At 44.6% G+C, this 24,890-nt stretch overlaps 1 protein-coding gene across 2 annotated transcripts in view; it reads left to right on the top strand.

Moving 5' to 3' along the window:
• The first annotated feature begins 1,787 nt into the window (after window positions 1-1,787).
• The window catches only part of SP9 (Sp9 transcription factor), a 72,144-nt gene continuing 49,041 nt past the window's right edge, over window positions 1,788-24,890 (top strand). The window contains exons 1-2 of one of the 2 annotated variants that reach the window (XR_012905223.1): window positions 1,788-1,949; window positions 4,336-5,192. The gene's annotated coding sequence lies outside the window, so the exon portion shown is untranslated. Of the gene's footprint in view, window positions 1,950-4,335; window positions 5,193-24,890 lie in introns of those variants that run through there. The other variant, XM_075933654.1, reaches the window with a different exon arrangement.

Here is a 24,890-nt window from a genome sequence, read left to right on the forward strand (position 1 = left end):
CTCCCACTCAGGAATAAGCCCTCTTGCGCAACTGTTCTTGCGCAAGAGGCCAGTGTAGACAGGCAACATGAATTATTTGCGCAAGAAAGCCCTATGGTTAAAATGGCCATCAGAGCTTTCTTGCGCAAAAGAGCGTCTACACTGGCATGGATGCTCTTGTGCAAAAGGACATCTCTTGCACAAAGGCACATGCCAGTATAGACACTCTCTTCTGGAAGAGTTTTTGCACAAGAACTCTTCCGCAAAAGAGTTCTTGCGCAAAATCATGCCAGTGTAGACGTAGCCAACCTGTTTGTTCTCCTTGCACCTGGCACCTGGGATTCAATTAACCAGTCTTGATATAGAAAGGACAAAGTACACTATCCCACACAGGGTAGCATAGCAGACTCTAAGGATCCAACTTTGGGGGTCAGGACCTGAGCTGTAGCCACAAGGCAAAACTATGGAATTTGGTCTCAAGTCCCATGGGAGTTAGCTCAGACCCTCCATCCTGTGAAGCCTGGGCACACATCAGAGAGTTATGGCTAGATTTAAGGGAGGATTGTGCTTGAGCCTGAAATTGAACTTGGGGATTTCATTACAGGGTAGACATACCCTGTATGTCTTCAAATGACTCCACTTATGCAAGTAGATATAATACAGCTCACACATGCCCACTCTTCATCCCAAACACGCACAGAGATGAAATAGAGTGTGTAGGCATTTATACATGTGCACTCTCTAACAAGCTCCTATATATATCAAAACTCAGAGCTGGGTAGAGGCAACTTGACACATGGGAATGGAGGCTAAAGCACTCTAGGGTGCTGTATCACTTTTGAGGAAGAAACAGGAATTTTAAGAAATCCAGCAGGAACAAAAAGAAAAAAAATGACAGGTTGACAAAAACTTCAGTAGGGCCACATATCATTCATCTTTCTTTATCATGACACAATGGATTAATGATCTTTAAACCTTCTTTAGTAATAATCTAATCCAGCACATAGTATCTCTAATAATGGTGATATGAAAGTGAATGACATGATTCAAGTATATTACAATACAATGGCAATTACCATATGAAAATATATATCAAACTCACCAACTATAAATGGACAGAGTTTGAAACAAATAACTACATACAGCAATTTCAGGTTGCTGTTAAAAACAAGACATACATACAAGTCTTAGTCACTTAATAGAAAAAAAAAAGCTATTCCTTATATGAAATATTTTAAGTGAATTTTGTTATAGAAAAGTCAATGGTATGCAATAACATATACAAATGCTTTCACTTCAAATTTCGACAAAAATTTAAATAGACTTTTTTTTTCAGTCATTGAGAATAAATATTTGTATATATATTCGCTAAAGGTAATTTTACTTCCATCTCAATAGCAACATGCAAAGACAGGAGTGATACCCACTGATTTTGTTCTGTTTTGCCTGTATCAATGCAGAACTGCAATTGCCAGATTATAATATGGCCCATAGGACAAGACTGTCAACTGCTATTTGACCAGACAGCCAAAGCTATTATTTCTCGCAAATGATTCAGTCTGAATAAGACAGTTCCCCCTTAAAGCTCAAGTACATTGTAGTGATTGATTTTATTTCCTGTATCTTGCTCAAACAAACATTGGGTGCTATTTTCTTAACCCAGAGGGTTTGGAGTGTTGGAATCCAAAGGCTCCGTGGCAGTTGGTTGGAGGAAGAAAGCTCTGAGGAAGATACAAGCAACAACAACAGGATCCACCCTGAGATCCTGGGCAGCGACGGAAAGTTAATGGTAAAGCGACAGAGGTGAAATGAAGCAGAGAAATGGGACAGAGCAGAAGCAGCCAGAGACAGCAAGGCTGATGAGGATAAACGGCGTGGCTAACCCACCTGAAAAGATAAGCATCTTCTGCAAGCTAACACCGTGTAGGCAAAGGGCTACAACTGCAGCCTGCTCTTTTTTTTTACAACAGGTAACCAAGCTGTGAGGCTTTACTTTTTCACCCGTTTTTCTCTCTACTATGGCAAATCTGGCTTGCACAGGTCTCTAAATGCACATGGGGATAGGATGCAGAGGGTACACACCTGGTGGCTCATCAACCTTGAGCTCATTGAGAATCTATACTGCAGCTTTTCATCCATAAATCTCAAAGCACTTCAGAGAGGCAATATTTTTATCCTCAAAGGAGGAAACTGAGGCATAGACAGGTGTAACCTGAGCAGAACATAGAATCCCTGTCTGGGGAACTGTGCTAAATCAGCCTGGGCTACAGCAGGAGCATGTGTGGTATGTCTTCAGTATTCATAGATCAACAGGGAAAATAACTCCCAAGGGAGCTTGTAGAGGGATGTGCTGTGTACTGAGGCATATTTCATCATAGGCAGGTTTGGGGCTGCTACCAGAACAGAGAATTCTGTCATCAATCCCTAGGGACAGTCTTCATTATATAATTTTAATATGTAAACAGACAGAAGAGAGCTAACTAGTGATGTCACCAAGACTGCTAGCTCTCCTGAACTTTATTAAATAAAAAACTTGTTATATTAGTTCCATGCCAAAAATATGTTAAGTATAAACACCGTAAGAAAAAGTCATCCCCTTCCAAAGCACTCTTCATCCGCAAGCCAGGGCATGACAGACACACTTGACTCAGTTTCCCCTTTTACATAACCCTGTAACTCTATACAAGGTTTAGTCTCTAGTCCATAAACATGATTTTATTACTAGATCATAGTTCAAATAATCCTTAGTAACAGTTCCAAATATACAATTCATTACTCATCCCAAACAGTTCTTAAGATCACCCCACATTTCATCCTGTAATAGATTATATACCACACATCCTGGACTCTTTCAGTCTTTCCCTTTTCTTGTGCCAGGACACCCCAGCCCTTCCAATTGGAATGTAACCCTATTCTTCCCAGCAGGAACCTTCACGGTCATTCTGCTAGGAGTATCCTTCACTTTCCCTGTCCCTCTCATGACTTCTCTGGGTCCATCTCTCTATTGCTGGAGATATCAGCAGATATGCTCTGCTACTGATTCTCCTGCCTTCATCCCCCTCCAGCCTGTGGCTCTGGATCTCCATCTTGGGGACACTAGCCAGAAAACCCCTCTTACTTCTCTCCTGCCTTCAGTGTTTTCATGGAAACCATTGTCTTCTTCCTCCCAGCAGACTCATCTCATCCCCTGGAGTCTGGCAGCTATCACCTGCTCTTCCTGACTGCACTACTCTGTTCTGACTCACTGGAGAGACTCCCTTTTACTGGGTATATCTCTGATCCTTTCTAATCCCCAAGTGCTAACCTCTTCTCCTTTAAAAAACAAACACACACCCTGCAATTGTTTTTTACCTTCAGTGAACTTAATGGGCTTCTTTCATCCCCAAACCAAAACAGCATTCCCAAAGGTGTATTATTAAAACACTCCATAAAACATTTCACAGTACAGTACGCATGATATACACCCAAGGAGTTCCCAAGTTATTCACCAGAAACTTAAAACCATCCACAAAGGAGCATGTACTTCATCCATATGCAGGAGGCACTGGGGGAGAAAAGGAAGAGCAGGGACAAGAAGAGGCAGAAGGAGGTAGGGTGGGTACTTGAGAGAAGATGTGGAGTGTGGGTAGGATCTGGGGTAGAATGGGAAATCAAGCACCCACTGGGAATTCATGAAGTAGGCACCTGTAAATTCATATAATTCCAAGTTCTCTTCAGGATACCACCCTCCACTCCTAGGAATCTCTGCTGAGCTATGCCCCTCTTGGTACGGAGGAATTGAAATTCCTGAATGCTGGAAGTGAACTTCTTGCCACAATTGCCGAGAAACAAATTGTGCTTCTGATTGTTTTTACAAGCTCCCCATCAGCTCCTAGAGCATAACCTAAGCCTTTTGCTGCTGTTTCTGCTGCCACTGTAACATAGTCATCTGTACCATCACCCATACACATATCTCCTCCATGTTTTTAATCACCCAACCAGGTGGGACCAGTCACTGTCAAGACCTTCAATTCCCACCTTTCCTTTCCACCTCACACTAAGGATCTTCCTTACTCTCCCCTTGTATGAGGAGCTGATCAAGGTGTTCAGATTCTCCATCACATGTCAGGAAATAGGGCTTCGCCCCAGCCTGTTAAGGTCTCATTGCCATATTCACAGTCTCTCTCTGGCAGATTTTTATATTATCCAAAATTAAACCAACAACCAAAAACAATTCTTCAGCACACCCTTTCCATCTCAGTCTTTTACTACCTACCATCCCAGAACACATACTACTCTGGCTTCCTGCCTCTCACTAAACCACTTCCTTTTCACAAACACTTTGCTAGAGCTCTGACCAATCCTTTATATCTCCAGGTGCAGCCTCAGCCCCTTAATTGGACCACTTGGAAGTACATGGTCTACCATAGGAAAGCTGGACCTGCTTCAGTTGCAAGGGCAAGACAATGACTACTTTTTGAATCCTTGATGTCCCTGAAACATGTTTTTGTTGTAATTGCATATGACTGTGTATATCATTATTCTCAGATATCCCCAGGAATGTAAATAATGACGGAGTTATTTTACTTCTGTGTATAACTTTATTTATTTTGTCTTTAAAAATATTTTATTTAATTGAAAATTAGTTCCTTTATTTCCCGTTCATATTGCCATTTGCTTCAAAAATGCTCCAAAAAATAAGCCTTTCAGCAAGAGAACAACAATTCTTTCAGCCTAAATTGTTCTTGTCAAAATATGTGATGCTATTATTTAGGATACCCTCCTATCTCGGCTGTTTTAGTGAATGTGATCTCCAAAAGCTTTCTGAGATGATTATGGCTTATAGGAAGCTGCAAACAAGAATCTGGACTCTTCTCAAAACAATAACTTGAATGAAAAAGAAACATTAGAGCCAGCCAAAAAAGAAACGCTATTCACTATGAAGCAGAGACCTTGGTTCAAAAGTCTTTGGTCTTCTGTTTTCAGACTCAGCTATCCTGAGAAAGTATTGCAAAGGTAGCATTTCCAGCTCCTAAGGAGACAAGCTGCACAGCTGCAGTGCTCCTTTGGCTCATCCAAAAAGTGATCAAATTTCGAAAAGAGCTCTTATTCTATTCTGTTCTATTCAGGTTCTTATACCACACTCATCACTGTGATACATTAGGATGTATTTTGTATTTATTTGTAAAGGATGTCATACACTCAACAAGAAGCCATTCTATATTATGGCCACATTTACAATAAAAAATTTCAATTTAATTATTATAATACAATAAATAACAATCTACTTATCTTGCCTTAAATATTTAATCTCTAATAGTCTAAATAGCAAACAGAACTCCAAATAAAATCATAAAGTTTCCCCATGCTCACTTTCCCACATGCCTGTGGAATGTAATCAAAAGTTAATACATCCGGACTCTGGAAGGCCAACAAGTGGAAGTGAATTCCAAAACCAAACTGATTTCATGGACAGCACCCTGCCAATAGCCCCAAACCCCTTACAGAAAAGGAATTCCAGCTCAAGTAGCTCCACTCACCTTCCTGTAGCAAAATGGCATGTACATAGGGTTGCCAACTTTCTAAATCACACAAAACCAAACATTCTTGCCCTGCTTCCACACTTCATTCCTTTCCCCCAAAGCCCTGCTCCACCCCTTCTCTGAGGGCCTACCCCATGCTCACTACACCCCCACTCCTTCGCTTATTGTATGTACCAACATTACTCATTTTCACTGGGGGACAGTAGGGGTTGGAATGTGGAAGGTAGTGAGTGCTCCAGCTAGGTGTACAGGCTCCATGGTGAGACCAGAAATAAGGGGAACAGAATGTTGGGAGGGGCTCCAGGCTAAGGCCAAGGGGTTTGGAGTGTGGGAGGGGACTCAGGATTGAGACGGAGGAGTAGGTGCCAGAGGAGGTACAGGCTCCAGCTAGGGGTGTGAGCTCTGGGGTGGGATAGGGGATGAAGGATTTTCCCTAGGGGCACAGCACTAGGGCAGGGGGTTGGGATGTAGGAGGGAATATGGGCTTTGGCCAGGCAGCACTTATCTCAGGAGGCGCCTGGAAACAATCAGCATGTCCAGCTCCTCAGTTCTGAGCCAATGGGAGCAGTGGAGCTTGCACTCAGGGTGGGGGCAGTGCACTGAGCCCTCATAGCCATCCTTGCACCTAGCACACGCCAACCATTTCCAGGAGCCATGTGGAACCCAGGAAAGCATACCTTATAGAATCATAGAACCACAGAGCTGGAAGAGACCTCAGAAGGTCATCAAGTCCAGCCCCCTACTCTAGGCAGGACCAATCCCAACTAAATAAACCCAGCCAGGGCTTTGTCAAGCTGAAACATAAACACCGCTAGGGATGGAGACTCCACTACTTCCCTAGGTAACCCATTCCAGTGCTTCACCACTCTCCTAGTGAAATAGTTTTTCCTAATATCCAACCTGGACCTCTCCCACCACAACTGTAGACCATTGCTCCTTGTTCTGCCATCTGTCACTACTGAGAACAGCCCTAATCATTTTGGTTGCCCTCCACTGGACCCTCTCCAATGCATCCACATCCTTCCTGTAATTGGGGGCCCAGAACTGGACAATATACTCCAGATGTGGCCTCACCAGAGCCGAATAAAGGGGAATAATGACATCTCTGGATCTGCTGGCAATGCTCCTCCTAATGAACCCTAATATGCCATTAGCCTTCTTGGCTACAAGGGCACACTGTTGACTCATATCCAGCTTCTCATCCACTGTAATCCCCAGGTCCTTTTCTGCAGAACTACTACTTAGCTGGTTGGTACCCAGCCTGTAACAATGCTTGGGATTCTTCCGTCCCAAATGCAGGACTCTGTACTTGTCCTTGTTGAACCTCATCAGATTTCTTGTGGCTCAATCCTCCAATTTGTCTAAGTCACTCTGGACCCTATTTCTGCCCTCAAGCATATCTACCTCTCCCCCTAGCTTAGTGTCATCTGCAAACTTGCTGAGGGTGCAATCCATCCCCTCATCCAGGTCATTAATAAAGATATTGAACAAAACCAGTCCTAGAACTGAACCTTGGGGCACTCTGCTAGAAACTGACTGCCATCCTGACATCAAGCCATTGATCACTATCCGCTGGGCCCGGCCTTCTAGCCAGCTTTCTATCCATCTTACCGTCCATTTATCCAATCCACATTCCCTTAACTTGCTGGCAAGAATATTGTGGGAGACCGTATCAAAAGCCTTGCTAAAGTCGAGGTATATCACATTCACTGACTTTCCCATGTCCACAGAGCCAGTTACCTCATCATAGAAGCTAATCAGATTGGTCAGGCATGACTTGCCCTTTGTGAATCCATGCTGACTATTCCCGATCACTTTCCTCTCTTCCAAGTGCCTCAAAATGGATTCCTTAAGAATTCCTTCCATGATTTTTCCAAGAACCGAAGTAAGACTGACCAGCCTATAGTTCCCTGGATAGTCCTTCTTCCTTTTTTTGAAGATGGGCACTACCTTTGCCTTTTTCCAATTATCCAGGATCTCTCCTGATCTCCACGACTTTTCAAATATAATGACCAAAGGCTCCTCAATGACATTTGCCAACTCCCTCAGTACCCTCGGATGCATTAAGTACGGACCCATTTAGTTTTTCTAAATAGTTCCTACCCTGTTCTTTACCTACCAAGGGCTGTCCGATTTCATCCCATCTTGCATCACTTAGAGCATTAGTCCAGGAGCTGACCTTGTGCGTGAATACAGAGGCAAAGAAAGCATTGAGTGCTTCAGCTTTCCCCACATCATCTGTCACTAGGTTACCTCCTTCATCCAGCAGGGGCCCCACACCCTCTCTGATCACCTTCTTGTTGTTAACATACCCGTAGAAACCTTTCTTGTTATCCTTCACATCCTTTGCCAGTCGCAATTCCAATTGCGCTTTCACCTTCCTGATAACCCCCCCGGCATTCTTGAGCTATACATTTAAACCCTTCCCTGGTCATTTGTCCAAGTTTCCACTTTTTGTAAGCTTCCTTTTTGTGCTTAAGTTCACCAAGGATTTCCCCTGTAAGCCAATCCGGTCTCCTACCATGTTTGCCTCTCTTGCTACACGTCGGGATGATTTCTTTCTGTGCCTTCAATAAGGCTTCTTTAAAATACTGCCAGCTGTCCTGGACTCCTTTCCCCTTCATGTTAGCATCCCAGGGGATTCTGCCCATCAGGTGTCTGAGGGAGTCAAAATCTGCTTTTCTGAAGTCCAAGATGTGTATTTTACTACTCTCTTTTCTTCCTTTGGTCAGGATCCTGAAATCTACCATCTCATGATCACTGCCTCCGAGGTTGTCACCCACCTCTACTTCCCCTATTAGTTCCTCCCTGTTTGCGAGCAGAAGGTCAAGCTGCGCATGGCCCCTGGTCGGACCCTTCAGCACTTGTACCAAGAAGTTATCCCCAATGTTCTCCAAAAACTTCCTGGATTGCTGTGTATTGCCATATTCGTCTCCCAACAGATGTCAGGGTGATTAAAGTCCCCCACGAGAACCAGGGCCTGCCATCTGGAAGATTCTCTCAGTTGTCCGAAGAAAGCCTCATCTACCTGATCCACCTTATTCAGTGGCCTGTGATAGACACCAACCACTACATCACTGCTGTTGTTTGCACCTCTAAACTTAACCCATAGATTCTCAACAGGTTTTTCTCCCTCTATCTACTGGAGTTCTGAGCAATCATAGTGCTCTCTTATATATAGCGCAACTCCTCTTCCTTTTCTCCCCTGCCTGTTCTTTCTGAACAGTCTATACCCTTCCATGACAATGCTCCAGTCATGCGAGTCATCCCATCAAGTCTCTGTTATCCCAATTAAATCATATTTCTTGGACTGGGCCAGGGCCTCCAGTTCTTCCTGTTTGTTGATCAGGCTTCTCGCATTAGTGTACAAACACCTCAGGATAACCAGTTGATCACCCTCCCCTCTGCATTCAAATCATGGGGCCTCCTTTCTTGCTCGTTCTTCTTTGCATTTCTTCCCGGTATCCAACTTTCCCTCTCCCCTCAGGGTTTTGGTCACCATCCCCCAACTAACCTAGTTTAAAGCCCTCCTCACTAGGTTTGCAAGCCTGCCCGCGAAGATGCTCCTTCCTCTCTTGGTTAGGTGGATCCCATCTCTTCCTAATAATCCTTGTTCCCAGAACAGAGTCCCATGGTTGAAGAAATCAAAGCCCTCTCTGCAATACCACTTGCACAACCACGCATTTACTTCCTCAATTCAACGATCCCTGCGCAGTCCTTTCCCTTCAACAGGGAGGATGGATGAGACCCCACTTGTGCTCCAAATTCTTTGATCATTCTTCCCAGCGCTACATAATCCGCAGTAACCCGCTCCAGGTCATTCTTGGCCGTATCGTTAGTTCCCACGTGGAGAAGCAGGAAGGGGTAGCAATCCGAAGGTTTGATCAGTTTTGTAAGCCTCTCAGTCACATCCTGAATTCAAGCTCCTGGTAAGTAGCACACCTCTCGAGATTCCAAGTCCAGGTGGCAGATGGATTGCTCAGTCCCTCTTAGGAGGGAGTCCCCGACCACCACCACCCGTCATCTTCTTTGGGGGGGGGGGGTCGTGGGACTCCCATTCCTAGGACTACACATCTCATGCCTTCCAGTAGATGGTGTTCCCTTGAGGTTTCTTCCTTGTGAGGTTCCTTCCAAAGCATTCACCACTGCAGAGTCTGTGGAGAGAGCCTGAAAGCGATTACTTACCTCTATAGCATTGGGGGATTCCTGTGCTGGCCTTTTTCCCATTCTAGAAGTTACATGCTTCCATTTCTCATCCTGGTCCTGTACTGCCCTCTCTGGCTCTTCCACCTGCCAAACAAACAAACAAACAAAACACACACACACACACACACCAACCCTCACTCACAAACACAAGCTCAGAAAACAGCAAGAAAGCCCCAAACACAACACACACTTCTCTCAAGAGTCCTGTATCTGCTTCTCCTTTACCTGGAGAACTCCCTCTCTAAACTCCGTTAGCATTCACCTGTTCGCAAGCTCCTTGGTTGCTTGCTCACTGCTTTATAAAGCCCTGGACTGCCTGAAAGTCTACCTTAGCCTACTGCAATTTTTAATCAGGTTTTTACCAGCCCAGTTGGTAGAGCTGACCAGAACCACCAGAGTCCCTTTTTGACCAGGTGTTCTAATCAAAAACCGAATGCCTGGCAATTCTACATCCATACAGGAGGGGCCAAAACAAGGCTTTCATAAATATACAGATATGATCCAGCCCCTCTTGTTGCGCTCACTTCTGAATTTAATGGTTTAAGCAACTTCTTCCAGCCTCAAAAGGTCTCCAGTCTTGTAGTACCACCATGGGGATTGGGAATATTGTATCACAAAGCAGAATTTCAATTAGTGGTTGAGCTGGATTGGGGAAAGCCTTATGCTGGAAAAGCTGGCAAAACCAGAAAATTGTGAATGACAGAGAAACCTGAGAACTGTGATTTCAAAATATCTGAAATGTGACATTAGGAATTGAAATTAGGGTCTACATCTGACCTGAACTGCTCAGAAGAGTTCAGAAGAAAAAGCTGAACTTTAACAATCTATTAAAAACAAATTATGGATAAAGAATATTAGAAATGTCAGACCAAGAATCTAAAGAAATAGTAACTCAGGCTGGGAGTTTTTCCTGAAACATTAAAGATAGACACCATCAAGTGTTGCCTGCTAAGAAAATTGAAGGACGGAAAGCAGTAAAAACTGTTCTTATAGCATGTGCTACTTTAAGTGTATAAAATAAAATTCTCATAGTTTGAGAATCATTAGAAATGTTCTTTGCTGAGGAGTCAAGGTTAGACGATTGCTGGTTTATACACCAGCTTTATCAAAATAAAAGAAATACAATCTTGGACATGTAGAAACATGTTTGCGATTTGTGATAGGATGGTCCAGAATGTATAGAGACCTATGCAGTTTTTCATGTATCTAGGACTCAGAGTTTATGTCCATTAGCAGTTCTAATAGCACAACTTTGACTTATGCCTGGAAATAAATATGGAATTAGTTCAGTCCTTGGAGCATCAACGTGATATGCCCCCTTTGACTAACAGTGGCAAGGAAGCAGACTACCATGTTGCTCACCAGCTTCCTAGTGGTCTTCAGGGTAGTCTCATATACCATTCATTTCAGTAAACCTACCTGGAATTGACAAATACAAGGAAAACTGTATTAAGCTTAGGGATGTTAGCCTGTAGTCAGTTATATGATTAACCAATAAACCCAGGTTTATTGGTTAATCCTAATGACTACACATACACACATACCCTTGCTGCCTCTGTATCAGAGGCAGTAAGGGGAAAGTGGGAACCAGTGTCCATGGGCAGCCAGCTTTTTAGCTAGCTCCTGCCTGCCCCCCACATGCTGCTGCCTCTGTGGGAGGCAGCAAGGGAGGAGCAGGCAGCTCAGGCACACACAGAGAAGCAACTGTCAAGCCAGCTCCCTGCACGTATCAGCTCCCAGCTAACTGCCTCTTTCCGCACCCCCCATGCTGCTGCCTCCCACAAAAGCAGCAGTGTGGGGAAGGTCCAGGAGGGAGCGGGGGAGCTGACATAAAAGCTGGCTCCCCGTAAGCACTGGTTCCGCCTTGATCCTCTTCCCAGCATGTAAACGTGTAACCACTAAATATTCCAGCAGTTACACGTTTACACAAATACATGATAGTTGATATCCCTAATTAAGCTCTATATCAATCATGCTTCAATATCACTTAGATCAGGAGTGGGCAAGATAAGGCCTACAGGCTGGATTTGGTCCATAAAGCCTTTTGATCCAGTCCATGGCCCACCCCACCAGGACCCCAAGGAAGGCCCCCTAGCTACTGCAGACCAAAGCTGCTTCAAATGGCTGGTGACTCCCTCTAGGTGCCATGTGCCTGCTGGTGAGGGAAACATCTAGCACTGCCCCCAACCGCCAGCCCAATCATTGCAGGTTCCATTGACCAGAAATCACAAAATCTTAAATGCATGCTCCCCAGAGACTGTCCAATGGGAGCATCAGTGATTGGGCTGGGAGCAGGGGCAGCATGCAAAGACTCCTCTCCATTCACCGGAGCGGGCAGCGCAGAATGGCACATGAAGGGAGCCTTGAGCCATTTTGAGCAGCCTTGGGCTGTGGCAGGCATGGAGTTTGCCTAAGGGTCCCCATTGGATTGCTGGCCTATGGTAAGTGGTTCCTGATGAGAGCCTGCCTCTGCAATCCATACCGCTCTCACATCCCAACTCCCTGCTCCAGGTCACCACCCAAACCCTTTCCCCTCCTTCTCCTTCCCCAGGTCACAATTCCCTTACAGATCCTGCACCTCCCTCCTACACTGCGCCCCTAGGTCAATATCCTCTCCAGCACCCCCATTCCCTGCCCCAGGTCACAACATCCTCCTTTACCCAAACTCCCTCTCAGACCCTACACCTTGTTCTGCATCCCTAGCCAAGTTCCCCTCTGCACCCAACTTCCTGCCCAGACACCCCCCATTTTCTCCATAGAAAAGTGCAACCTTAGACTACTTACCAAAAACTTGGAGTAATGGCTCTTCTCCCATCAAAAATTATTTCCTACCTCTAACTTAGGTAACAGGTGCCCAAGAAATTCCAAAAATCAGAGAAATTATCACAACTGCTACAGTATACCCAAATAAAAAACCAACACTAACTTAGTCTCCACAAATAGTCTAAGGGTATGTCTACACTACCCCCCTAATTCCTGTTCCATGAGGTGTACAGCTAGTTCGGAATAGGAAGCCTAATCCGAACTAGCTAGTCCGTGCCGCATGTAGCCGCGTGGCACGGGGTCCGAACTGGCCGGCATTTAAAAATGGCGCCGGCTGGCATCATGCAAATGAAGCCCGAGAAATTCAAATCCCAGGCTTCATTTGCAACTCCGCATTACTACATTACCCCCCTAGTTCGAACTAGGGGGGTAGTGTAGACATACCCTAAGATGCAGAAGTACCCTGTTATGGTTACAGAACTAGCTACACCTCTGATCCCTCTCTGGTTTCTTTGAGTGCACCCTTTGAGTCATTAGGCTTTATGCCTTTATCACTTCAGAAGTGAAATCCTGTGACAACTCACCCCAAGAAAGTTATGACCCTCCCCCATACCATAACACCCTCATTTCTGTGGTGCTGCTGTGGTACTTCTGGATCTCAGAATAATCATGAAGACCAAGTTCGTGTTGGTTTCTCATTTGGTTTTACTGCAGCAGTTGTGTGCTGGCCTAAATGACCAGCAGAGAATGTAGGGGTTCTCAAACTTCTTTTGCTGGGAAGGACCCCATTTCACACTATGACAACTCCCCCCCCCAAGAAAGTTATGGTTCTCCCCCATACCATAACACCCTTATTTCTGTGCGGTTGCCCAGCCAACACTAATGGCTCTTCTTCCAGCCACCCAGCTCTCAAGACAGTGCAGATGTAGGGGTATCATGGTGTCAAGACAATAATTTTATGACTCTCTTTTGGGTCAAGACCCCATTCTTCAGAACCCTGGAATAAAGTGACCAGAAAGCCTTCTCAAATACAAGGACAGATTAATCTTACCAGTAAGAGCAAAGTATAACACCACATAAAGGAGATTTAAAAACAACAAAAGGCCTACCCCATGCCTACTTTACCTGAAATTTTAGGCTGGCCTATCTTATCCCAGGTCTTTGACCTCTGGGGTTCTGGGTTTCAGTCTCTTCACCTGAACAGCAATTATCTAACCTCCAGATGGAGAATGTCCTTTTCAACTGTTCATAGTGCTTTTTGATCTGGTGGTTCCCAGCACTGGCAAAACAGGCTGTGTAACTTCGCTGGAGCCCGCAAGTTAAGCTCTTCAGTTAATAGCTCAGGCTTTTTTTGCTTTTTCTCCTCTCCTCCCCAAGCGTTTACCAGGACATGTCTTATCTCAAGTCATTATTTCATTTCCTGCTTGATAACCCTGCTTGGGTTAGTTTAATAGCATGATGTTGAAAACATAACATATTAATACAGTAAACATTCCAATAAACAGGTCAAGATACAATATTCATTAATTTTATGGAAGTACAGTCCCATATCCTTCATCCCCCTAAATTATTATGTTCAACTACCAAGGATGTGCACTCCCTTTTAGTCATGCAGGCATGCACTTTCCTTGCTGTACTTTCTAGGTCAAATTACAAAGGATAGATATTACCAAATAATGAAAGTATACAGAGGTAAGATTAAAAAGGCAAAGGCATAAAACGAGCTCACTCTAGCTAGAGACATAGAGGGTAACAAGAAAACATTCTACAAATATATCAGAAGCCAGAGGAAGACCAAGGACAGGGTAGGTCCATTGCTCAGTGAAGAGGAAGAAACAATAAAAGGAAACTTGTAAATGGCAGAGGTGCTTAATGACTTCTTTGTTTCAGTTTTCACCAAGAAGACTGATGGTGACATGATGCCTAACATAGAGAATGCTAGTAGAAATGGGGTCGGTTTAGAAGTTAAAATTAAAAAAATAACAAGTTAAAAATTACTTAGAAAAGTTAGATGTCTGCAAGACACCAGGGCCTGATTAAACGAATCCTAGAATACTCTAGGAGCAGTTAGAGGAAGTATCAGAACCTCTAGCTATCATCTTTGAAAAGTCACGGAAGTCAGAATAATTCCAGAAAACTGGAAAAAGGCAAATATAGTGCTCATCTATAAAAAGGGAAATAAGAACAATCCAGGAAACTACAGACCGGTCAGCTTAACATGTGTGCCAGGGAAGATAATGGAGCAAATAATTAAGAAATTAATCAGCAAACACCTGGAAGATAAGAAGGTGATAGGTAACACCCAGCATGATTTGTAAAGAACAAATCATGTCAAACAAACTGATAGCTTTCTTTGATAGGATAACAAGTCTTGTGGAACAGGGAGAAGAGGTGGATGCAGTATTCCTAGACTTTAGTAAAGCATTTGATACAGTCTTGCATGACCTTCTTATCAATAAACTAGAGAAATACAACCAAAATGAGGCTACTATAAGGTGGGTACATAACTGGCTAGATAATCATTCTTAAAGAGTAGTTACTAATGGTTCACAGTCATGCTGGAAGGGCATAACAAGTGGGGTTTTGCAGGGGTCAGAATGGTTCTGTTCAATATCTTCATCAACAATTTAGATATTGGCATAGAAAGTACACTCATTAAGTTTGCAGATAATACCAAGCTGGGAGGGTTTGCAAGAGCTTTGGAGGATAGGGTCATAATTCAAAATGATCTGGACAAATTGGAGAAATGGTCTAAGGTAAATAGAATTAAGTTTAATAAGGACAAATTCAACTCCACTTGGGAAGGAATAATCTGTTTCACACATACAAAATGAGAAGTGACTATCTAAGAAGTATCAGAACCATCTAGAAACCAACAGAACACCACTGGCCATCACCTACAGTCCCCAGCTAAAACCTCTCCAACGCATCATTAGTGATCTTCAGCCCATCCTGGACAATGATCCCTCGCTCTCACAGGCCTTGGGAGGTAGGCCGGTCCTTGCCCACAGACAACCCGCCAACCTGAAGCATATTCTCACCAGCAACTACACACCGCACCATAATAACTCGAACTCAGGAACCAATCCTTGCAACAAACCTCGGTGCCAACTCTGCCCACATATATACACCAGCAACACCATCACAGGACCTAACCAGATCAGCCATACTGTCACTGGTACATTCTCCTGCACATCCACCAACGTAATATATGCCATCATGTGCCAACAATGCCCCACTGCTATATACATCGGCCAAACAGGACAGTCCCTACGTAAAAGAATCAATGGACACAAATCTGATATTAGGAATGGCAACATACAAAAACCTGTAGGGGAACACTTCAATCTTCCTGGACACACAATTGCAGATCTAAAAGTAGCTATCCTGCAGCAAAAAAACTTCAGGACCAGACTTCAAAGAGAAACTGCTGAGCTACAGTTCATCTTTAAGTTTGACACAATCAACTCTGGATTAAACAAAGACTGTGAATGGCTTGCTAACTACAAAAGCAGCTTCTATTCTCTTGGAATTCACACCTCCAGATCAGCTGCTAGAAGTGGGCCTCATCCTCCTTGATTGGATCCACCTGGTCATCTCCAGCCTGATCCTGGCCTGCATATTTATTCCTGCCTCTGGAAATTTCCACTACATGCATCTGACGAAGTGGGTCTTTGCCCACGAAAGCTTATGCTCCTACACTTCAGTTAGTCTATAAGGTGCCACAGGACTCCTCATCGCTTCTTCAGATTCAGACTAACACGGCTACCCCTCTGATACTTGACACCATGCAAGGCACTGCATTTAGCCGTATGGAGTGGAAATCTATCAACCTCATGAAGAAACTTGCACAAGTACAAACTGATATCATCTTTCTCTCCAAATGCAAACGGATGGACATTATACCAAATGGACTGAAGGTGAAAAATCCATTGCTATCTACATACTGCACAGACTACAGTGAGAGATTATGCCATATACTATCCAAAAAACTGAGGAACCACCTGATCAGCATCCTGTACAGCAAACAGGAAAACATCAAAAAAGAGCTCTCCAATCTGGAGTCTCTCATAAAACACCAACCTTCTGCACAAATGGACTTTACTAAAACAAGACAGGAGATCTACATTACACACTTCACTTCTCTACAGAGGAAAAAGGACTGTAAGCTGTCTAAAATCCTACCTGCCACATGGGGCCACAACAATGGTACCCCTAACTCACCCAGCAATATCGTCAATCTCTCCAACTACACACTCAGCTCGGCAGAAGAATCTGTTCTATCTCGGGGACTCTCTTTTTGCCCCGCCACCCCCACTAACATGATACAGTTCTGCGGTGATCTGGAAGCCTACTTTCGCCGTCTCCGTCTCAAGGAATACTTCCAACACGACACTGAACAGTGCACTGACACACAGATACCTTCCCACCAACAGCACAAGAAGAAGAACTCCACATGGACTCCTCCTGAGGGCCGAAATGGCAGTCTGGACCTCTACATAGAATGCTTCCGCCGACGTGCACAGGCAGAAATTGTGGAAAAACAGCATCGCTTGCCTGGTAACCTCAGTCGTGCAGAACGCAATGCCATCCACAGCCTCCGGAACAACTCTGACATTATAATCAAAGAGGCTGACAAAGGAGGTGCTGTTGTCATCATGAACAGGCCTGACTACCTAAAGGAGGCTGCCAGACAACTCTCCAATACCAAATTCTACAGGCCACTTTCCTCAGATCCCACTAAGGAATATACTAAGAAACTGCACCATCTGCTCAGGACACTCCCCAAACAAACACAGGAACAAATCGACACACCTTTAGAGCCCCGACCAGGGTTGTTCTATCTATTACCCAAGATCCACAAACCTGGAAATCCCGGACGCCCCATCATCTCGGGCATTGGCACTCTTACTGAAGGACTGTCTGGCTATGTGGACTCTCTGCTCAGACCCTACGCCACCAGCACTCCCAGTTACCTTCGTGACACTACGGATTTCCTGAGAAAACTACAATGCATAGGTGATCTTCCAGAAAACACCATCCTAGCCACCATGGATGTAGAGGCTCTCTACACAAACATCCCACATACAGATGGAGTACAAGCTGTCAGGAACAGTATTCCTGATGATGCCACAGCACAACTGGTGGCTGAACTCTGTGAATTTATCCTCACACACAACTATTTCAGATTTGGTGACAACATATACCTCCAGACCAGTGGCACTGCTATGGGCACCCGCATGGCCCCACAATACGCCAACATTTTTATGGCTGACCTGGAACAACGCTTCCTCAGCTCTCGTCCACTTACACCCCTTCTCTACCTACGCTACATCGATGACATCTTCATCATCTGGACCCATGGGAAGGAGACTCTGGAAGAATTTCACCATGATTTCAACAGCTTCCACCCCACCATCAACCTCAGCATGGACCAATCTACACGGGAGGTCCATTTCCTGGACACCACGATACAAATAAGTGACGGTCATATCAATACCACCCTATACAGAAAACCTACCGACCGCTATACTTACCTGCATGCCTCCAGTTTCCATCCCGGACACACCACACGATCCATTGTTTACAGCCAAGCACTGAGGTACAACCGCATATGCTCCAACCCCTCAGACAGAGACCTACACCTACAAGACCTTCAACAAGCATTCTGTAAACTGCGATACCCACACGAGGAAGTGAGGAGACAGATTGACAGAGCCAGACGTGTACCCAGAAGCCTCCTGCTACGGGACAAGCCCAAGAAAGAAACCAACAGAACACCACTGGCCATCACCTACAGTCCCCAGCTAAAACCTCTCCAACGCATCATTAGTGATCTTCAGCCCATCCTGGACAATGATCCCTCGCTCTCACAGGCCTTGGGAGGTAGGCCGGTCCTTGCCCACAGACAACCCGCCAACCTGAAGCATATTCTCACCAGCAACTACACACCGCACCATAATAACTCGAACTCAGGAACCAATCCTTGCAACAAACCTCGGTGCCAACTCTGCCCACATATATACACCAGCAACACCATCACAGGACCTAACCAGATCAGCCATACTGTCACTGGTACATTCTCCTGCACATCCACCAACGTAATATATGCCATCATGTGCCAACAATGCCCCACTGCTATATACATCGGCCAAACAGGACAGTCCCTACGTAAAAGAATCAATGGACACAAATCTGATATTAGGAATGGCAACATACAAAAACCTGTAGGGGAACACTTCAATCTTCCTGGACACACAATTGCAGATCTAAAAGTAGCTATCCTGCAGCAAAAAAACTTCAGGACCAGACTTCAAAGAGAAACTGCTGAGCTACAGTTCATCTTTAAGTTTGACACAATCAACTCTGGATTAAACAAAGACTGTGAATGGCTTGCTAACTACAAAAGCAGCTTCTATTCTCTTGGAATTCACACCTCCAGATCAGCTGCTAGAAGTGGGCCTCATCCTCCTTGATTGGATCCACCTGGTCATCTCCAGCCTGATCCTGGCCTGCATATTTATTCCTGCCTCTGGAAATTTCCACTACATGCATCTGACGAAGTGGGTCTTTGCCCACGAAAGCTTATGCTCCTACACTTCAGTTAGTCTATAAGGTGCCACAGGACTCCTCATCGCTTCTTCAGATTCAGACTAACACGGCTACCCCTCTGATACTTGACACCATGCAAGGCACTGCATTTAGCCGTATGGAGTGGAAATCTATCAACCTCATGAAGAAACTTGCACAAGTACAAACTGATATCATCTTTCTCTCCAAATGCAAACGGATGGACATTATACCAAATGGACTGAAGGTGAAAAATCCATTGCTATCTACATACTGCACAGACTACAGTGAGAGATTATGCCATATACTATCCAAAAAACTGAGGAACCACCTGATCAGCATCCTGTACAGCAAACAGGAAAACATCAAAAAAGAGCTCTCCAATCTGGAGTCTCTCATAAAACACCAACCTTCTGCACAAATGGACTTTACTAAAACAAGACAGGAGATCTACATTACACACTTCACTTCTCTACAGAGGAAAAAGGACTGTAAGCTGTCTAAAATCCTACCTGCCACATGGGGCCACAACAATGGTACCCCTAACTCACCCAGCAATATCGTCAATCTCTCCAACTACACACTCAGCTCGGCAGAAGAATCTGTTCTATCTCGGGGACTCTCTTTTTGCCCCGCCACCCCCACTAACATGATACAGTTCTGCGGTGATCTGGAAGCCTACTTTCGCCGTCTCCGTCTCAAGGAATACTTCCAACACGACACTGAACAGTGCACTGACACACAGATACCTTCCCACCAACAGCACAAGAAGAAGAACTCCACATGGACTCCTCCTGAGGGCCGAAATGGCAGTCTGGACCTCTACATAGAATGCTTCCGCCGACGTGCACAGGCAGAAATTGTGGAAAAACAGCATCGCTTGCCTGGTAACCTCAGTCGTGCAGAACGCAATGCCATCCACAGCCTCCGGAACAACTCTGACATTATAATCAAAGAGGCTGACAAAGGAGGTGCTGTTGTCATCATGAACAGGCCTGACTACCTAAAGGAGGCTGCCAGACAACTCTCCAATACCAAATTCTACAGGCCACTTTCCTCAGATCCCACTAAGGAATATACTAAGAAACTGCACCATCTGCTCAGGACACTCCCCAAACAAACACAGGAACAAATCGACACACCTTTAGAGCCCCGACCAGGGTTGTTCTATCTATTACCCAAGATCCACAAACCTGGAAATCCCGGACGCCCCATCATCTCGGGCATTGGCACTCTTACTGAAGGACTGTCTGGCTATGTGGACTCTCTGCTCAGACCCTACGCCACCAGCACTCCCAGTTACCTTCGTGACACTACGGATTTCCTGAGAAAACTACAATGCATAGGTGATCTTCCAGAAAACACCATCCTAGCCACCATGGATGTAGAGGCTCTCTACACAAACATCCCACATACAGATGGAGTACAAGCTGTCAGGAACAGTATTCCTGATGATGCCACAGCACAACTGGTGGCTGAACTCTGTGAATTTATCCTCACACACAACTATTTCAGATTTGGTGACAACATATACCTCCAGACCAGTGGCACTGCTATGGGCACCCGCATGGCCCCACAATACGCCAACATTTTTATGGCTGACCTGGAACAACGCTTCCTCAGCTCTCGTCCACTTACACCCCTTCTCTACCTACGCTACATCGATGACATCTTCATCATCTGGACCCATGGGAAGGAGACTCTGGAAGAATTTCACCATGATTTCAACAGCTTCCACCCCACCATCAACCTCAGCATGGACCAATCTACACGGGAGGTCCATTTCCTGGACACCACGATACAAATAAGTGACGGTCATATCAATACCACCCTATACAGAAAACCTACCGACCGCTATACTTACCTGCATGCCTCCAGTTTCCATCCCGGACACACCACACGATCCATTGTTTACAGCCAAGCACTGAGGTACAACCGCATATGCTCCAACCCCTCAGACAGAGACCTACACCTACAAGACCTTCAACAAGCATTCTGTAAACTGCGATACCCACACGAGGAAGTGAGGAGACAGATTGACAGAGCCAGACGTGTACCCAGAAGCCTCCTGCTACGGGACAAGCCCAAGAAAGAAACCAACAGAACACCACTGGCCATCACCTACAGTCCCCAGCTAAAACCTCTCCAACGCATCATTAGTGATCTTCAGCCCATCCTGGACAATGATCCCTCGCTCTCACAGGCCTTGGGAGGTAGGCCGGTCCTTGCCCACAGACAACCCGCCAACCTGAAGCATATTCTCACCAGCAACTACACACCGCACCATAATAACTCGAACTCAGGAACCAATCCTTGCAACAAACCTCGGTGCCAACTCTGCCCACATATATACACCAGCAACACCATCACAGGACCTAACCAGATCAGCCATACTGTCACTGGTACATTCTCCTGCACATCCACCAACGTAATATATGCCATCATGTGCCAACAATGCCCCACTGCTATATACATCAGCCAAACAGGACAGTCCCTACGTAAAAGAATCAATGGACACAAATCTGATATTAGGAATGGCAACATACAAAAACCTGTAGGGGAACACTTCAATCTTCCTGGACACACAATTGCAGATCTAAAAGTAGCTATCCTGCAGCAAAAAAACTTCAGGACCAGACTTCAAAGAGAAACTGCTGAGCTACAGTTCATCTTTAAGTTTGACACAATCAACTCTGGATTAAACAAAGACTGTGAATGGCTTGCTAACTACAAAAGCAGCTTCTATTCTCTTGGAATTCACACCTCCAGATCAGCTGCTAGAAGTGGGCCTCATCCTCCTTGATTGGATCCACCTGGTCATCTCCAGCCTGATCCTGGCCTGCATATTTATTCCTGCCTCTGGAAATTTCCACTACATGCATCTGACGAAGTGGGTCTTTGCCCACGAAAGCTTATGCTCCTACACTTCAGTTAGTCTATAAGGTGCCACAGGACTCCTCATCGCTATCTAAGAAGGTGTACTGCAGAAAGATATCTAGGGGTCATAGTGGACCACAAACTAAATATGAGTCAACAGTGTGACACTCTTACAAAAAAAGCAAACATGATTCTGGGATGCATTAACAGGTGTGTTGTGAGCAAGACACGAGAAGTCATTCTTTCGCTCTACTCTACTCTATTAGGACTCAGTTGGAGTATTCTGTCCAGTTCTGGACACCACATTTCAAGAAATATGTGGAGAAATTGGAGAAGGTCCACAGAAGAGCAACAAAAATGATTAAAGGTCTAGAAAACATAACCTATAGGGTCTGAAAGACTGAAAGAACTGGGCTTGTTTAGCTTAGAAATGAAAATACCGAGAGGGGACATGATAGTGGTTTTAAAGTATTTAAAAGGGTGTTAGAAGGACGAGGAAGAAAATGTGTTCTCCTTGGCCTCTGATGAGAGGATAAGAAGCAATGGGCTTAAATTGCAGCAAGGGTGGTTCAGACTGGACATTAGGAAAAAATTCCTAACTGCCAGGGTCATTAAACACGAATAAATTGCCTAGAGAGGTTGTGAAATCTGCATCACTGGAGATATTTAAGAGCAGGTTGGCTGGACATCTATCAGGGATGATCTAGATCAGGGTGGACAATAATTTTTGATAGGGAGCCACTCTAAGATTTTGGAAAGTAGTCGAGGGCCACACTCATCCATGATATTATGGGAGGAGATGGAGGGTCTGGCATGGAGGATGGGTACAGAAGGGAGCTTGGGGTAAGGGAGTGGGGTGAAGGAGGGAGAATGGAGTCTGGGAGGAAGTTTGGGTGAAGGAGGCAGTTGTGACTCAGGCCAGGGAACTGAGGGGCAAGTTTTGGGATGTGACCTAGAGTAGAAGGGGAGTGTGATCTTGGGCAGGAGATTGGTCCAGATCTGGGAGGGGTATGGGTTCACGTGGAGTAGCAGGGCAAGAGTGGGGGAGAGGCAGAGGGTTAGGGAAGGGAGGAGGCTGGGTGCAGAGGTAGGTTCTGGCCAGGAGACTTACCAGTTAGCAGCCAAACCAGTCTGTTTGTAGAGCTTAAAATGTTTCTGCATGCTCAGCCATGCGCCTGAGAGAGCAGGAGGGTAGCTGCCTGGTATTTAAACAGGCAGCTCCCATTGGTCAATTTCTGTCCAGAAACTGGCCAATAGGATTGTGCTGGGGGCAGGAACAGTGTCTGAATCTTCCCCCCTCTCCTCTGGGCTCAAAGAGAAAGTGCCCCACAGCTGCATTTCTGAGTGGCGTACAGGGCTTTGGTGCAAGCAGGGGAGCCTGCCTGGGTCTCCCTACTGCTTCTGCAAGTTGGATCTGCTATATTTTGCCCAAGCCTGATCTAGATGGTGCTTGGTCCTGCCATGAGGACAGGGGACTGGACTTGATGACCTCTCGAGGTCCCTTCCAGTTTTAGTATTTTATTATTCTAGATGCTACCGCTAATCAACCAGTTTCACTCCCTTTTTTATCTTCTGCCTTCCTACTGAGCCTCAGACAACCTACTAACATCCAACCTGCTACTGTGGGCATGCATTAAGAAAGCTCATTCATATCTGACTAGGAAAGGAAATCTCAGTTCCATTCTTACACTTGTTAACACCACTATGGACACTATGGACTATGATTATCATTTCTGATCTTGTGCTATGTGTTATTGAAAACAATCCTATCATGAGAAACATTTTGACTGTATAGTCCCAAAGAGATTTTATTAGATGTGGGGGTTTTTCTGTTGGCTAAAATGGATGATTACTAGTAAATTTTGTCCTGAATACAAGAATGGCCGAGTCTACTTCAAGGAAGCACTTTGCCTGCTCTTTACCAATGTTTTCCAAAATGGTAGATTTAAGTTGTCAGATGGTTCTAGACAGGTTGCAGGCCCAATATGGAGGTGAGACCCTGGATGTCCTTTGTCACTTGCATTTTAAAGATGAGGCATGATCTTCTCAACTGGACTCAGGGGATAGCCTTATTCAAACCTCTTCAATTTATAAAAATCCTTAACTTGTTTGATTTTACATTGACCAGACAACCAGTGCTCTAATTCAGCTCAGTAACATTTAATGTTATCCCTCTCATCAAGTTAAACATTTATTTGATTTCATACAAGTTTGCATCCTGGATAGTGCAAACTCCATCTGGGATCAGGATCCACTACAGCCTGGATGGATGGGAGAGCGTTATTGTGGTGATCCCAGTACAGAAAAGAGTTGCAGTATGAAATAACTTGAGACTCACTCCGTGAGACAGACTATTTTTCTTAGCACATGGGAATTTATAGCATTAATACATCCCAGGCTGTTAAACACCTCATCAAATTTGTTAAGAATATTTTTGTATCCTGTCCAGTGGATCAGTTATACACTTGAAGACTGTTCTTCAACATAAGTACACCTGTTTCCATTAGTTAAGACTGTGCTGAGCAATACATGTCCCTGCATCATGATATATCCACTGTATGAAATATGTTCAATTTTATATTTTAACACTGGCTGGTCTTTAACCTTTTTTTTTTTTTTTTTTTTTTTTTTTTTTTGGCACAGGCTTGCTGTAGTCACATTGTACTCAGTTATTTTTGTTGATTTGTTTTAAAACTCTTCATATTTCTGTTGGTATTTCATCAGTCATTAGATGTGCAGCAAGAGATTACTATTTCTTTATTTCTCTATTTCAGAGAACTTTTCAATAGCAGGGTTTGTTTTTCCCTTTACTTTTTAATTTTTTTTCTTACTTTGAGGGCAGGTTGGAAAGTGCTGACATCCCTCTCCTTTCTCTGTCTTCTTTTGACTTAAATTTTCCTATTTCTGGAGGCTTCTCTGTGCCAGGAGCTGTGTTTTTGTAGCAAAGGCAATAAAAATTAGAATAGTCTATTT

Source organism: Pelodiscus sinensis, chromosome 7, assembly GCF_049634645.1.
Source record: "Pelodiscus sinensis isolate JC-2024 chromosome 7, ASM4963464v1, whole genome shotgun sequence".
In the NCBI taxonomy this organism is placed as follows: Eukaryota; Metazoa; Chordata; order Testudines; family Trionychidae; genus Pelodiscus; species Pelodiscus sinensis.